We start from the raw sequence: 13,380 nt of genomic DNA, 5'->3' as shown, positions 1-13,380 counted from the left end.
TGCTTTACCTGCCCCAGGATAAAACTGAACCAGGAAAAGAAGACCTAGGTCTTGGGGTCAGGGAAGGTCTTTGAGAGCATGGAGTGGGTTCTGCCTAGCAAGAACTGGCTAGAAAAACCCCTCTAGAAAAGTTTGTCTTACCTTCATCCTGCTCCACCTGCCCCACCACTGACCACCTGCATGTTTAAGAGCTTCAATACCGGGACTTCCCTGGTGGTCTAGTGGTTAGGAATCTGCCTGCCAATCCAGAGGACACAGGTTCAATCCCTGGTCTGAGAACTAGGATCCCACAGTCTGAAGAGCAACTAAGCCCACACACCACAGCTCCTGAAGCCCATGCACCCTAGAGCCTGTGCTCCACAACAAGAGAAGCCACCACAATGAGAAGCCCGTGCCCTGCAGCTAGAGAGGAGCCCGCTCACCACAACTAGAGAAAGCCCTCACGCAGCAACGGAGACCCAGCACAGCGGAAAAACAAACAAACAAACAAAAACACTTAAAGATTCATGTTATCAGGCCACTGCTTAGCTAGTCAGAAAAACAAGCCAAGCTGTCTCACTTTGAGAAAGAGGACTGTGGATCTACAGATTGTTTTGTGGTTGAATTACAACCAGCCCTCCTTTCTCTTCCCACTCTGTTTTCCATGCCTTTACTTAAGCCCTTCTCAGAAATTTTTGTGTCCTCCTCTGCCTTCCCTGGGACTTCTCTGATAGCTCAGCTGGTAAAGAATCCGCCTGCAATGCAGGAGACCTTGGTTTGACTCCTGGGTTGGGAAGATCCCCTGGAGAAGGGATAGGCTACCTACTCCAGTGTCCATGGGCTTCCCTGGTGGCTCAGACAGTAAAGAATCCGCCTGCAATGTGGGAGACCTGGGTTCAGTCCCTGGCTTGGGAAAATGCCCTGGAGGAGGGCATGGCAATCCACTCCAGTATTCTTGCCTGGAGAATCCCCATGGACAGAGGAGCCTGGCAGGCTACAGTCCATGGGTCGCAGAGTAGGAGACCACTGAGCAACTAGGCACACACACACACACACTGCCTTTCCCGGTAGATTTTACACTCCCTGGGAATTAACATTCTGCCATGTTCCTCTCTCCATCTTCCACACCCATATCTGGTATCTCACTGTATCATTCAGAATGTCTCAGCTAAAGTAACAGAAAAACACTCAAATAGATCTAAACTAATGGACAGTTTGTTATCTTCCCATAACAAGAAGTTAGAATGTCTCAGGGCTGAGGAATGACACAGCTCAAGGACATCAGCAATGTCCCAAGGTCTCTCTGTCTTTGTCCTCTGCCAGCCTCAGCATGTTGGCTCACAACCTGGGTTGACCCTCCTCAAGGTGACAGGCATGCTATTACTCACAGACACATACCCTCCTCAAGGTGACAAGCATGCACAGAAGCTGTACATGACACTCACAGACATGGCAGCTTCCAGTGGCAACTCTGAAAAAAATGAGGAAACCTTTATCGAAAGCTCCCAGAGCAAACATTTCCTCCCCATCCTTGACAGAAACAGGGTTATATGCCCACTTCCAAACTAAGTACTGGCTTAGAGAATGGACTTCCCATCAGCTTTAACCCTTGAGTTGGAAATTGGATGGAGTTTTCTGGGGACATTGCTACATGGAAGAGTGTATACACCTGGAAAAAAATCAGATTCTACTAGCAAGAAAGAAGTTGGGAGTGGGGGAGGTGTGAGGATCAATTTGGTGAATGCAGCCTACAGTGTCTGATCAAATAACGCATGATAGTGATGTCTACTGAATTTCATCCCACCCTAGCTTGACTTATTTCATCAGTTCTGCAAACAAAGCGGTGAGGGGATAGGACTAAGGTCAGACAGACTCTGATGATGAAAGGGAAGGGAACATGTAGAAATTGGGAGCATGAGGCATTGCCCTGCTGCCTACAATGCAGTATGACGTCTAACAAGGGATGAACAAGAAGCCAATCCAGAAGACCCACCACATAGGAAGCATCATATTAGGTTCCCACACACATCATCCTATTTAATTCTCATCAAAGTCCTTCATAAAATACAAACTATAGCTCTCCTATTACAGATAAATCAATCAAGGCTCAGAGAACTTGGGTAACTTGTCATGGGTTCCTTGGCTTGTGACTACCTTCCCACAAGGCTCAAGTCTCCAAGGGATTTATAGGGACAGAGCCCCAGGTGAGCAAATACCTTGTTATGATCTGAGGCTTTGGAACCCACATGTCTGTGAAGTTTCCTGGTGAGGTAGACCATGTGTGAGCCCCAAAGGCTTGTTCAGGCTTCTAGCCTAAGGCTTAGGAGAAAAGCAGCCCAGTTGAGCCCCTTTGTCCAGAGCCAGTGCTTCTCAAATGTTTCTACTGAGGTACGTCCAATGGCAGAGAAGGGGGACACAGGTTAGGGTTGTAATCACAAGAGATCTGTGCTGATACAAAGCAGACTTCTGCAAGTCAGCGAGGCTGGGGAAGATCCTGGAAAGCTCCCCTTCACCTCACTGCTAACTGGCCTATGACTTCATGGGGCAAAGAGCGAGAGCAGCCTCCTCACCCAGACCCAACTTCAGAAAAGGAGAAAATGCAGAACAGAAGCAATACTAGAAAGAAGAGAAGATTTTCATGAACGAGCTAAAAGAGTAAGCCATGGTACGAGAGATCACCTTGGAAAATTGGGCCTACTGGAGCAAGATCTAGTGGGGTGTGAGCTTCTGGAAGTGGTTCAGTCTTCACCAGAGACTAGAAGAAAGGAGAAGTTGTCAGTATGAGAATGATTGGAGTCCAGAGGAGCCAGGGAAGACTCAACAGCTGGTGGCCTGCAGGGCTCAGCCTCCAGAGACTGAGTTCTGGGGGTCCCAGTAGGCTTTCCTCCATGTTGTCTTCCCTCTCCTCCTCAAAGTCTATCTGACCTGGGGTCTACCCAGGTTGCTCAACTCTGGCTGGGAGAGCCCTCAGTCTGCATGTGACCATTCAAATAGGCCCACCCACCACCCAGCCTCACTACCTAGCCCCGGTAGAGGTGGGTGGATTCCAGAAAAGCAAAGAATTGCTCAAAACTCTGAGATGGAAATGTCTACCCATTGGTTTTAATTGCAGTAAGATGGGCTCCTTGTGACTGACTGCCTGCCTCCAGGAGCCTTCCCAAGTTCCAGGTGGAAAATAAGCCAGAGTGAGGGACTGTCCGAGCCTAGAGCAAAACAACTTGAAAATGTACCATTTCTCTTCTCTACAAAATACAGAAAACCTTAGAAGTGGGGAAGAGAGAACATGCCACCCTACCTACTTGGGTTCCCCATGGGGAGACAAGACGAGCAGCAGATGTGGCTGAGAATTCTGCCCACCATCCAGGTCACCTTTCACCTCTATGCTTCCACTTTTGATCCTCCTGGGATGGCTGCTTCATTGGGATGGATGAAGCCAGTGGGGAATGAGGTCGGCTTAGCCAGCAGTGAAAGGGACCCTCTCCATATCAGCAACCTCTGTGGAGGAATGGGTTGACAAGCTGGATGCCACAAGTAAACAGATACTGAGAAAGACAAATATCATATGATATCATTTATACGTGGAATCTAAAATAATGGTATGAATGAACTTATTTACAACACAGAAATAGCATCACAGATGTAGAAAACAAACTTACCCACCCAGGGCAGGGGTGGCAGGGAGAGTGTGGGGCAGGGATAAATTGAGAGATTGGAGAGAACATACACACATTACTATATATATTATAAGGGCTTCCCTAGTGGCTCCTGCAATGCAGGAGACCCAGGAGACATGGGTTCAGTCCCTAGATCAGGAAGCTGGAGGAGGGCATGGCTACTCACTCTGATATTCTTTTCTGGGGAATCCCATGGACAGAGGAACCTGGTGGGCTTCAGTCCATAGGGTTGCAAAGAGCTGGACAAAACTGAAGTGACTGAGCACACACACACGTATATACTATAAAATAGATAACTGACTGGATCTACTGTGTAGCACAGGGAACTCTATCCAATACTCTGTAATGACCTGTATGCACAAAGAATCTAAAAAGAATGGATAGATGTATATGTGTAACTGACTCACATTGCTGTACAGCAGAAACTAATACAACATTTTATTGGGTTGGCCAAAAGATTCATAAGATCTTATGGAAAAACTTGAACAAACTTTTTGGCCAACCCAATAAATCAACTATACTTCAATAAAAAATTAAAAACTAACAGACACGATAAAGCCAGATACTTTCTTCTCACTAAGGTCTGCATGAGGAGATTGTCTGCATGATTTGAAACAAGCTAGAAACCTTTTTCTCAAAACAAGATGTACTTGATATTGAGGATGTTTTTGACCAGAATTCTGGGTGGAAGGTAAGACACTGGGGAGAGGAAGGCTGAGGAGTAGCAAATTGGCCCAGCAAGACCTCTCCTCATGAGAAATGGCACAGCCGGAGAACCAGAACTGGACAGCACTTTCCAGGGCTGTGGGGTCAGGCAGAAGGTCAAACGGAGAAAGTATTAGAGCCCAAAAAGTCCAGAGAGCATGTGGAGACTTGTTGGGGAGGGGCGGGGTGGGGGTGGGGGGAGATGAATGGGTGCTATTGACCTGCTGTAAAAATTTCAGTAAAATGACCCACTTCAGAAAAGGCTAAGTATGGTTGGATTCTTGTGGAAATATGGATCTGATATGAGGTTCTTGGAGGAGAATCAAGAGGGTCAGGAAGAGAAAACAGTAAGAACATAAGGGTAAGAAGCAAGGATTTCTATGGAGAAATCAGGCTTACTCAGTCCTGGAATTGAGGTGTGAGTACATTTCACTTAAATCTCCAAAGGGCCTGTGTGTACTGAGTTGCTTCAGTCATGTCTGACTTTTTGTGACTCTATGGACTGTAACCTGCCAGGCTCCTCTGTCTGTGGAATTTTCCGGGCAAGAATACTGGAGTGGGTTGCCATGCCCTTCTCCAGGAGATCTTCCCGACCTAGGGATCGAACCCTCATCTCTCACGTCTCCTGCATTGGCAAGTGGGTTCTTTACCACTAGCGCCTCCCCAAAGGGCATGGAGGCCCAAGGGACATGTGGGTTATCTGCATATAATAATGCCGAACTGGCGGGATAGCTGTGAGGATCAAACCAGCTCTCTCTCATTCATTCATCAGCGATCCTTAGCACTTCCTGGGTGCTCACTACGTGTCACACTCTGTTCAAAGCCCTTGACACCCCTTCCTCCCTGCATCCTGATGAGACAGAAGGCTGTTGTCATTTTCCCCAGTGGACAGACACCTCCGAGAGGTGGAAGGATTCACCAGCGTCACATATCTCACGGGCTCTGAATCCAGACCAGTCCTCATTCGCTTTTAACCACTAGGCCTCTGAGTGTCTGACACAGGTCAGTCATTAGAGATGCAAACAAGGAAAATACAGACATGGGGTTTGCCCTAAGGCTCTCATAGGCTGACGAGAGCAAAATGTAGGAAGCTTCTGGACATAGTATCCCTTTACCAACATCAGGGATTATCTCTTTAAAACGGATGTGCTACCCACATAATGGTTGCCAGAGATGATACTCAAAATATTTGATAGATATTATGATACAAGCCCCAGCCAATCAGAACTGAAGCCAAATCTTTGGTCCAGCCTCACCAGGATGACACCAGTGACAGCCCACCACTGTCACAGTCCCAGACAGCTAGTCTGACAATGAAATGCTTCCTCCTCAGGCCGGAAGGGGTGTCCCTGGAGAAGAACAAGGAATGCATATTTCCAGATACAGCTCATTTCTGGTGGTGGCATAAGGGGTAGGGGGATGGTTAGGTTGAGGGGAAGCAAGGAGATTTTTAAGGGAAGAGGAAAACTGTTAGGAACCCAGAAGCAAAACCAGCTTGCCAAAAGGAAATTCGCAAAAACCTATTGGCTGAAAGAAAATTAACCAAAAATTCAGCTTTATAAAATCATCCAGAGAAGATATAGTTTTCCTTTGAGAGGCCTTTCATTCATTTTCAATTCTGTTCAGCAAAATCTAAGAGCTAGATAGTTGTCAGCACAGGCAGAGCCTTATCCTAGGCTCCTGGACCAGGGCAGAATGCAGAGCACTGTTTTCCAGGGATTGGAAAAATCACAGGTTCACTCTTGGCCGCCTTGAGCTCCAGTCCCCCCTGGCTTCTGTGCTGGTACTCTTGAGACTCTGGGTGAACGGCAGTGATGACATGTTTAATGAAAGGTAAATATTTATGGTCAGTCTCCAGCAGATGTACTCGGTGGGTGGGTGGGTCAGTGGGTGAGTGAGTGGGTCAGTGAGGGCATCAGCACAGAAGCTGGGATCTCACCCGTGGTTATGCCATGGATCTCACCCGATACTTCGCTGTGTGCCTAAACTTGACCCTTTTGTTGTTCTGACACCAGGGCAGGTAGGAAACCACACACTTAAGATACCATCAGCAACTCCAGGAGCACTGCTGTATGCTTGGAGCTGGAACAACTGCCCTTGTGTTGTTCTGAAAATTCCCAGGTCTTCCCTGATGACTCAGTGGGTAAAGAATCCACCTGCAATGCAGGAGACACGGGAGACATGGGTTCGATCCCTGGGTCAGGAAGATCTCCTGGAGAAGGAAACGGCAACCCACTCCAGTATTCTTGCCTGGGAAATCCCAAGGACAGAGGAGTCTGGCAGGCTACAGGCCACGAGGTCACAAAAATTGAACATGACTTAGCGACTAAACCATAACCATTACCATCGGGGAGGCCCAGCACAGCCAGGCAGTCTCCTGGGACGTTGCTGGCATCTAGTGGAAAGACAGGGGGGCAGATGGCATACAGACACAGCACTCACAGACAAAGGAGGGTCCCAAGGAGACTCCATCCTCTACTGCAGGTTTACATTCAACAGCCCGTGCTCTAGCAAGAGTGGTACTAGCAAAACGAGGAGCCAAAGGAATGGAAAGATGCCGCTCCAATTCACCCGCAAGGACCGTTCTCAACACCATCAGACCCAACACCCTCTTTGTACTGTGTATCCTTAGTTTTTGTCCCCTTTGTGTCACGCTGTGCTAAGACGCTTCAGTCATGTCCAACTCTGCGACCCTACGGACTGTAGCCCACCAGGCTCCTACATCCATGGGATTCTCCAGACAAGAAAACTGGAGTGGGTTGCCATGCCCTCTTCCAGGGTATCTTCCCAACCCAGGGATCAAGCCTGCATCTCTTACAGCTTACATGCAGTTTCTTTACCACTAGCACCATCTGGGAAGCCTTTTGTCTCCTCTACTACTCTAAAATTAAATTCATTGACAATAAAATCAGTTATGCGCATTATTATGAAAATTAATGTAATGTCATAATGATTAATATAATACAAAGGTGAAAATATAGTAGCATATGTTTTTTTTTTAATGTGTTTCAATATGTAGATATTCACACATGAACAAATTAGGACAGGCAATTGGGTCACATGTTTGCACTTACACAAAATGATTAAGTGTGAATTTAAGAAAAGTATAACTGTCAGAAGCCATTCTATACAAGAAGTGCAGGAAAATAAAAGAGGAGAAATATGGGTAGGGGCTAGAATAAATCCTTTTATTTGAATAATTAATAACAGAGCACCCTAATTATTAGTACATGATAGGAGAAAAGAGGAAATGACCTTACTGAAAGAGGAAAGATGTGTTTTACATTTGGGCCAATGAAGAATAAAAACAAGAAAAACAGTTGAAATTTGGGTTGCAAAACACCCCCCAGGCAGTGTTGCTGTCACTGTATGAGCTTTATCAGCAGGACATGGTGCCTAGTTCAACAAAGGTTGGTTGGCAAGTGAGTAAATGCCATTTGATTGAGAAAACTGCCATCTGATTGATGTATAACTCAAGTAGTCTGCTTAAAATTGAGGCTTTCATTACCAGTAGGCACTTTATGTACATTACTTAATTCTTATAACTGTGCGAGGAATTCATTTGTGCTTCCCTGGCAGTTCAGACAGTAAAGAATCTACCTGCAATCTTGGAGACTCAGGTTCAGTCCCTAGGTCAGGAAGGTCCCCTGGAGGAGGGAATGGCACTCCAGTATTCTTGCCTGGAGAAGCCCCATGGACAGAGGAGCCTGGTGAGCTATAGTCCATGGGGTCACACAGAGTCGAACACAACTGAGCTACTAACACACACACAAAGCATTCATTTATGATCTTCATTAACAGAGGTGAAACCCCAGATTTGGGAAATTAAATAAGTAACACAGTCAAACTTTTGGTAGAAATTGGCAGAGCCAAGATTTGAATGCAGCTGCATCTGATTTGAATTTCATACCCACCCTAGCAGGTAGGTGGATAGAAATAGGAATTGTTTCCACTTTGCTTTTGAGGGACCTGAAGCCGAGAGAAGTGATGTGACTTGCTAAATGTCTTACAGCTGGAGTGTAATGTCCTTGTCCTGGCTGCAAATCTGTGTCTTCTCTAACTTTTCCATCATATCCTGGGATATTTATCCTATCTTGTTTAGGGATCTCAGAAATCAGCTGTGATCTTAAGCAAATTAAACTCTACTGGCAGGATATAAGCATGGTAATTTATCAGCTGTTTCATAATGGAGACCAGAAATGTAAATGTCACTTTGGCATTTAGTTAAGATCTGTGCTCAGTATGGGAACAATTAGCTAACAGACTGCAAATAAATTCTCTGATTACTTAGGCCTGGGATAGTGACTTGTTACAAAGCCACTCTTGGAGATGAGGGTGATCTGGCTTGAACATCTGTCATCAAATTGATAGCTGGGTTTGATCCTGCATGGTGGGCTGAGCTATAGTGCCGTCCCCCTTCACCAATCCTCAAGCATCCTTCCTAAGTTTGCATGCTGGGTCTTAGGTCCCAAGGAATGGAAAATCTTTTTCCTATCAAGGATACACAAGAATGAGGCATTTCATAGGGACAGACCGCTCTCTGAAATCTATAAGAACCAATGTTAAGGTTCTTTGACCTGTTTCTCTAAGTAGCAACTATGAGATAATACAATGAAGCCTAGGTGGTAACCAAATTCTCCTACTCCGAGAATGGTGGGAGTACTCTGATGGTTGGGAGTGTGAGATGGCACAATTATTTCAAAGTTCTGGAGAACTTTTCTTACAAAGTTAAAAATGTTCTCACTCTGTTACTCAGCAACTTTACTCCTGGGCATCTATCCAAGAGAAAACAAAAAACAAAAAACACATTCACAAAAAGAATTGTAAAAGAAATTTCACAGAAATTATGAAATGCTTCTCCAAGCTTCATAATAAACTTTCATAATAACCCCCCAAACTGGGAGCAACTTGAATGCCTACCAACAGGTGAATGGAGAAACATATTTGTGTTATATTAATATAATAGAGCAATGATGTTGTTGTTGTTCAGTCGCTAAGTCATGTCCGACTCTTTGCGACCCTATGGGCTCAGCATGCCAGGCCTCCCTGTCCCTCACTATATCCCAGAGTTTGCCCAATTTCATGTCCATTGAATCAGTGATGCTATCCAACCGTCTTACTCTTCTTCCATAGAGCAATACTCAACAGTTAAAAAAAGAAATAAACTACTCATACAAGGCTTCCCTGTCGGCTCAGAGGTTAAAAGCATCTGCCTGCAATGCGGGAGACCTGGGTTCGATCCCTGGGTTGGGAAGATCCCCTGGAGAAGGAAATGGCAACCCACTCCAGTATTCTTGCCTGGAGAATCCCATGGATGGAGGAGCATGGTGGGCTACAATTCATAGAGTTTGCACAGAGTCTGACACCACTGAAGTGACTAAGAAGCAGTCCACGGGGTTGCAAAGAGTGAGACACGACTGAGCGGCTTCACTTTCACTCATACAAGTAACAACAGAAATGTATCTCTATAGCATTTGTTGAGTAAAAGGACCTATCCATACATAAATAACCATCTAATTGACTCCAATAATGTAAAGTTCTAGGACAGGCAGAACTAAGTTATAGTGATAGGAATCAGAACAGTGATCTCTGCTGTGGGTGGGAAGCCACTGACTGGAAAGAAACAAGGATATTTTCTGTGGCAAGGAAAATGTTCAGTATCTTGACACTGGCAGTGGTTATACCATTTATGCCAAAATTCATCAGACTGTACACTTAGAGTGAGTTTGTTTTATTGTGTAAAAATTACATTCTAATTTTTAAAATGAAACCTAAGATTGTTTCAGCTACTGGGGGAACATAACTGTGTTCTGTTTCTATTTCTGCCTTCTCTTCCACTTTGTTTTCCATGCCTTAGGCCTTAAACCGTCAGGAATCATACAGTCAATCCTTAGTGGAAATAACTGTGAGTTGGGGGCTGGGACAGTGGGATCCATTGTAGTCTAGTAGTTAAATGATAGTCAACCCATGGTTCTAGGAATTAGATTCAGCAGCTTATGGATCATTTTTTTTTTTGCACTCAGTTGGTTGTTGGTTATGGTATGCAGGATCTAGTTCCCTGACCAGGGATCCAACCTGGGTTTCCTGCATTGGGAGTGCAGAGTCTTAACCATTGGCCCACCATCTGGGAAGTCCCCAGATTTTTTATTAGAGTATAGTTGATTTATAATGTTGTGTTAGTTTCAGGTGTTAGTTTCAACAGAGTGATTCATATATATATCTGAATATATATATTTCAATATATATTGGAATATGGCTTCCATATATATATATATATATATATATATATAGCTTCCCTGGTAGCTCAGTGGTAAAGAATTTGCCTGCAATGCAAGAGACCTGGGTTTGAGCCCTGAGTTGGGAAGATCCCCTGGGAGAGAGCATGGCAACTCACTCCACTACTCTTGCATGGGGAATTCCATAGACAGAGGAGCCTGGTGGGCTACAGTCCATAGGGTTGTACAGAGTCTGATACCACTGAAGTGACTAAGAAGCAGCAACAGCAGCACACACACATATATAATATCCTTTTATATTATGTATAATATTCTTTTTCAGATTCTTTTCCCTTATAGGTTATTATAAAATATTGAGTATAGTGCTATACAGTAGGTCTTTATTGGTTATCTATTTTATATATATTAGTTGCTCAGTCATGTCCAACTCCTTGCGACTCTATGGACTGTAGCCCACCAGGATCCTCTGTCTATGGGATTCTCCAGGCAAGAATACTGGAGCAGGTTGCCATGCCCTCCTCTAGGGGATCTTCCTGACCCGGGGATTGAACCTGGGTCTCCCACATTGCAGGCAGATTCATTATCATCTAAGCCACCATTTTATATATAGTAGTGTGTATATGTTAATCCCAAACTCCTAATTTATCCCTCCCCCAAATTTCCCCTTTGGTAATCAATCACAAGTTTGTTTTTCATGTCTGGGAGTCTTTTTCTTTTTTGTAAATATGTTTGTTTGTATCATTTTTTTAGATTCTACATTTAAGTGATATCATATGATATTTGTCTTTTTCTTATTTATTTCACTTAGTATGATAATCTCTAGTTGCCTCCATGTTGCTTCAAATGGCATTATTTCAGTCTTTTATATGGCTGAGTAATATTCCATTGTATGTATGTACCCCATCTTCTTTATCAATTCAAATATCAAATATTTTTGAAGCACATTAAATGCTTGCAGTCACCTCCCTGCAAAATACAAGAATAGCCAGGTAGCCTGTTCATGCGACTTGAATATGCCTGTCCTGAATACGCCTTGTTCAAGGAATGAGCCCTGAGCACATGCAGGAGACTTTCAGGGAAGGAGACCATGCAAAGTCAGTGCATGAAGAGGGAAGGAGAAGGCAGATTCTAGCATCTGCTTTCGGAGACTCTAGGGCCTCCTCTTATCCATAGTGACATCGCAGGCTAGTTAGCCCACTGGGGCCTGGTGCAGCTTATGCAACAACCACAGGGCTGGGCTCCAGTGGGAGTCAATGGCGATGTTTGTGGGCAAAGGGCTGGGGCTGATCAGAATCTAAAGACTTTAATAAAGCTACCACCTCACGAAGCTGATTGTCCCTACATAACCCAGCGTGTTTACATGGAGTTTGGCCCTAGATCTGCTGAGGTCATTGCACGTTCAGAAATGTGAACATCAGTCAACAGTTCACGAACCAAAGTTATCCTGACCTTTGCATTAAGCTGGCTGTGCTCTTCCAGTAAGACAGATGATGGAAAGGAGAGAGGAGGGAGAGGTTGGGTAGAAATGTAAAGGGAAGATGCTGACAGCATCTATGCTTGCTTCTTCACCTATTCTCTAATTCTACAACAAATACTCGTCACATGTCAGGCTCTGGTGGGCTCAGTTTCAAGAATGAATACAACAGGGTTCCTGGCCTCAAGGAACTCCAAATCCTGCAAAGCCATAATGGACCAATTGGAATACAGTGTGACATGTTTCACACACACTCACTCACTCACATACACACAGACAGAGTGCCAGCTCTGCCTGACAGCCCTGGGGAGGCCTTCACGGTTGGGAAGACACATCGACTGGATCATAAGGACAAGTAGGAGTGTAAGAATATTCCAGGAAGCATGCATGTGAATCTACAATTATCTCAAAAAAATTTTTTTAAGTTTAATTTTAAAAACTAAAAAAAAAAAAAGGGAAAATTTGAGGAAGAAGGAATAGCAAGTACAGGCAGAGACATGGAAACATCATGTTTTGGTTGCAAGCGGGGACAAAAGTCAGCCAGCGAGCCTCAAAGGCCCTCGCTGAGTCTTCCGGAGTTCCTGATCTCTAGGAGTCCTTCCTTAACTGGCCCACTGGCTCTGGGTTCAGCAGGTCTGGGGCCTCAGCTGAACACCCTAGCTCCGTCCACATAGGAGCAAGACTTGTAGGCTCAACTTCAGACCCACGGACTGGGATTGAAAACAGGAAATAGAATTAAATTTATGTGAAAGCGCCAGATGAACATCTGTTAGTTCAGGTCCCCCACTTCCTTGGTCACCCCAGCCAGAAGCAACCTCTTCCTCCTCTGGTCTCCCATAAGCTACTCTGAAATATGAATTAATAGCATAATAGTTAACAGTGTCAGGCTTCCCTAGTGGCTCAGACAGTAAAAAATCTGCCTGCAATGTGGGCAACCAGGATTCAATCCCTGGGTCAGGAAGATCCCCTGGAGGAGGGCATGGCAACCCACTCCAGTATTCTTGCCTGGAGAATTCTATGGACAGAGGAGCCTGGTGGGCTACAATCCATGGGGTCACAAAGAGTCAGACAAGACTAAGCAACTAACACTTTGTCACTTTGTCTAACAGCGTCGACTCTGGAGCCAGATTTTCTGGCTTTGAATCCCAGCTCTGTGTTTGCCAGCTGTGTGATCTGGAAAAAGTTACTTTCTGCTGTGTGCTTCAATTTCCTTATCTGTAAAATGGGGATAAAGTTGATCCCTATGAATTAATACATGCAAAGCCCTTAGAACACTGCCTGGCACATTGTAAATGTCCTTTAAGTGTTATTG

The 13,380-nt window shown here is 44.9% G+C and overlaps 1 long non-coding RNA gene across 1 annotated transcript in view; it reads right to left on the bottom strand.

Annotated features, from left to right (window-relative positions):
* The window catches only part of LOC113888571, a 61,701-nt gene that overhangs the window by 29,529 nt on the left and 18,792 nt on the right, over positions 1-13,380 (bottom strand). Inside the window, exon 2 of the long non-coding RNA XR_003510015.1 lies at positions 3,275-3,474. This is a non-coding gene — a long non-coding RNA (uncharacterized LOC113888571). The remainder of the gene's footprint in view (positions 1-3,274; positions 3,475-13,380) is intronic.

The sequence above is a fragment of the Bos indicus x Bos taurus genome, chromosome 3 (genome assembly GCF_003369695.1).
Source record: "Bos indicus x Bos taurus breed Angus x Brahman F1 hybrid chromosome 3, Bos_hybrid_MaternalHap_v2.0, whole genome shotgun sequence".
Lineage (NCBI taxonomy): Eukaryota > Metazoa > Chordata > Mammalia > Artiodactyla > Bovidae > Bos > Bos indicus x Bos taurus.
The sequence above is the reverse complement of the archived record's forward strand: the minus strand, read 5'-3'. Positions and strand labels throughout refer to the sequence as shown.